Source organism: Rutidosis leptorrhynchoides, chromosome 1 (assembly GCF_046630445.1).
Source record: "Rutidosis leptorrhynchoides isolate AG116_Rl617_1_P2 chromosome 1, CSIRO_AGI_Rlap_v1, whole genome shotgun sequence".
NCBI classification, from domain to species: domain Eukaryota; kingdom Viridiplantae; phylum Streptophyta; class Magnoliopsida; order Asterales; family Asteraceae; genus Rutidosis; species Rutidosis leptorrhynchoides.
The window spans coordinates 659,105,001-659,109,489 of NC_092333.1; positions in this window are offsets into that span (position 1 = coordinate 659,105,001).

The following is a 4,489-nucleotide window of genomic DNA, read 5'->3' on the forward strand; positions in this document are numbered from 1 at the left end:
GGGAAATATTTGGCTCTTGACCAAAAGCAAGTTGTAGGGGGGAATATTTATGACTTGTACTTGGTCTGATGCGAATCAATGCAGCAGCATGTAAAATTGCATGACCCCATATAGATACAGGGAGTTTTGTTTTCATTATCAATGGTCTAGCGATTAACTGTAAACGTTTAATCAGTGACTCGGCTAAACCATTTTGTGTATGCATATGAGCAACAGAATGTTCAACAACAATTCCTATAGACATGCAATAGTCATTAAATGCTTGAGATGTAAACTCACCAGCATTATCAAGTCTCACCTTTTTAATGATGTAATCAGGAAAATGTGCTCTCAATTTAATAATTTCGGCAAGAAATTTTGCAAATGCCACATTACGGCTTGATAACAGACAAACATGAGACCATCTACTAGATGCGTCTATTAGGACCATGAAATATCTAAAAGGTCCACATGGTGGATGAATTGGTCCATAAATATCACCTTGAATTCTTTCAAGAAACATTGGTGATTCTTTCTCAACCTTAAGTGGTGAGGGTCTAGTTATCAATTTTCCAAGAGAGCAAGATATACATGGAACCATTGTATCATGAAGGATTTTTCTATCCTTCAGTGGATGTCCATGTGTACATTCAATAATTCTTTTCATCATTGTTGATCCTGGATGGCCCAATCTGTTATGCCATAAATTAAATACACCAGGATCAATATACTTTTCTTTAATCACCATATGTGCTTCTGGTACATTTATATGTGTATAATGTAATCCAGAATTAAGTCTTGGCAGTTTTTCAATCACGTGATTCTTGTTAGTGATACTTAAATATTTCTCATTTTCTGCCGTTACTGACTGATAATCATATCCATTAAGGTATATGTCAGAAAAACTCAATAAATTTCTGCTTGACTTAGGAGAGAATAAGGCATTATTAATTAAAAATGTTGTACCGTTTGGTAATATGAATTTTTCCTTTCCTATCCCTTCTATCAAGTTAGCAGCACCTGATATTGTATGTATAGTTCCTTCCGTTGGTTTCAAATCAATAAAATATTTTTCAGATTTAAGTATAGTGTGTGTAGTACCACTATCTGCTATACAGAGATCTCCACTACTTGATTGATGTTGTGTTCCAGCAGAATTCATATTAAACTTCATATATAAGAAACAAACAGTAAGTATATAAATGTTACACAAAATGTTTATTACACACAAATAGATAAAACTGAAACATTTGACATACATAGAATTGAAACATCAAACATAGAACTGGAACATTTGATAAAACATATAGAACTGAAACATTTGAGAAAACATGATGACAAAGGTTAAATCGTTTTATTTATAAAAGAAACATATTAATTTAATTCAAGAAATCTTCATATAAATCAGATGGTTGCTCAGTGACTGTTGGATCAATATTATCCACAAAATTTACTTCCTTTTCTTTACCTTTCAGCGAATCCTGATACATCTTAACAAGATGTTTAGATGTTCGGCAAGTATTAGCCCAGTGGTCCATTATACCACATCTGTAACAAGATTCTTCAGAATTTTTAGAAGAATTTTCTTCAACATCTTGTTTAGTGGGCTTGTTTTGTGGTTGATATTTATATTTTCGTGGATTATTATTTCTTTGACCACCACGGCCACGGCCACGGCCACGTCCACGCCCATTCCCATTACTATAAGGATGGTTTCTACCATAGTTATGGCTTTTGGCATGATGATGGCGATGGTTATTATAACCACGACCTTGCCCGCGTCCTTGTCCCTGTTTATAATTATTTGCAGTATTTGCTTCAGGGATTGTGAAATGTCCCGTTCTTATTGATTAAAAACGTTCCATATTAATTGATTTCGTTGCGAGGTTTTGACCTCTATATGAGACGTTTTTCAAAGACTGCATTCATTTTAAAACAAACCATAACCTTTATTTCATCAATAAAGGTTTAAAAATCTTTACGTAGATTATCAAATAATGATAATCTAAAATATCCTGTTTACACACGACCATTACATAATGGTTTACAATACAAATATGTTACAACAAAATAAGTTTCTTGAATGCAGTTTTTACACAATATCATACAAACATGGACTCCAAATCTCGTCCTTATTTAAGTATGCGACAGCGGAAGCTCTTAATAATCACCTGAGAATAAACATGCTTAAAACGTCAACAAAAATGTTGGTGAGTTATAGGTTTAACCTATATATATATATCAAATCATAATAATAGACCACGAGATTTCATATTTCAATACACATCCCATACATAGAGATAAAAATCATTCATATGGTGAACACCTGGTAACCGACATTAACAAGATGCATATATAAGAATATCCCCATCATTCCGGGACACCCTTCGGATATGATATAAATTTTGAAGTACTAAAGCATCCGGTACTTTGGATGGGGTTTGTTAGGCCCAATAGATCTATCTTTAGGATTCGCGTCAATTAGGGTGTCTGTTCCCTAATTCTTAGATTACCAGACTTAATAAAAAGGGGCATATTCAATTTCGATAATTCAACCATAGAATGTAGTTTCACATACTTGTGTCTATTTTGTAAATCATTTATAAAACCTGCATGTATTCTCATCCCAAAAATATTAGATTTTAAAAGTGGGACTATAACTCACTTTCAAAGATTTTTACTTCGTCGGGAAGTAAGACTTGGCCACTGGTTAATTCACGAACCTATAACAATATATACATATATATCAAAGTAAGTTCAAAATATATTTACAACACTTTTAATATATTTTGATGTTTTAAGTTTATTAAGTCAGCTGTCCTCGTTAGTAACCTACAACTAGTTGTCCACAGTTAGATGTACAGAAATAAATCGATTAATATTATCTTGAATCAATCCACGACCCAGTGTATACGTATCTCAGTATTGATCACAACTCAAACTATATATATTTTAGAATCAACCTCAACCCTGTATAGCTAACTCCAACATTCACATATAGAGTGTCTATGGTTGTTCCGAAATATATATAGATGTGTCGACATGATAGGTCGAAACATTGTATACGTGTCTATGGTATCTCAATATTACATAATATACAATACAAGTTGATTAAGTTATGGTTGGAATAGATTTGTTACCAATTTTCACGTAGCTAAAATGAGAAAAATTATCCAATCTTGTTTTACCCATAACTTCTTCATTTTAAATCCGTTTTGAGTGAATCAAATTGCTATGGTTTCATATTGAACTCTATTTTATGAATCTAAACAGAAAAAGTATAGGTTTATAGTCGGAAAAATAAGTTACAAGTCATTTTTGTAAAGGTAGTCATTTCAGTCGAAAGAACGACGTCTAGATGACCATTTTAGAAAACATACTTCCACTTTGAGTTTAACCATAATTTTTGGATATAGTTTCATGTTCATAATAAAAATCATTTTCTCAGAATAACAACTTTTAAATCAAAGTTTATCATAGTTTTTAATTAACTAACCCAAAACAGCCCGCGGTGTTACTACGACGGCGTAAATCCGGTTTTACGGTGTTTTTCGTGTTTTCAGGTTTTAAATCATTAAGTTAGCATATCATATAGATATAGAACATGTGTTTAGTTGATTTTAAAAGTTAAGTTAGAAGGATTAACTTTTGTTTGCGAACAAGTTTAGAATTAACTAAACTATGTTCTAGTGATTACAAGTTTAAACCTTCGAATAAGATAGCTTTATATGTATGAATCGAATGATGTTATGAACATCATTACTACCTTAAGTTCCTTGGATAAACCTACTGGAAAAGAGAAAAATGGATCTAGCTTCAACGGATCCTTGGATGGCTCGAAGTTCTTGAAGCAGAATCATGACACGAAAACAAGTTCAAGTAAGATCATCACTTGAAATAAAATTGTTATAGTTATAGAAATTGAACCAAAGTTTGAATATGATTATTACCTTGTATTAGAATGATAGCCTACTGTAAGAAACAAAGATTTCTTGAGGTTGGATGATCACCTTACAAGATTGGAAGTGAGCTAGCAAACTTGAAAGTATTCTTGATTTTATGTAACTAGAACTTGTAGAATATATGAAGAACACTTAGAACTTGAAGATAGAACTTGAGAGAGATCAATTAGATGAAGAAAATTGAAGAATGAAAGTGTTTGTAGGTGTTTTTGGTCGTTGGTGTATGGATTAGATATAAAGGATATGTAATTTTGTTTTCATGTAAATAAGTCATGAATGATTACTCATATTTTTGTAATTTTATGAGATATTTCATGCTAGTTGCCAAATGATGGTTCCCACATGTGTTAGGTGACTCACACGGACTGCTAAGAGCTGATCATTGGAGTGTATATACCAATAGTACATACATCTAAAAGCTGTGTATTGTACGAGTACGAATACGGGTGCATACGAGTAGAATTGTTGATGAAACTGAACGAGGATGTAATTGTAAGCATTTTTGTTAAATAGAAGTATTTTGATAAGTGTATTGAAGTCTTTCAAAA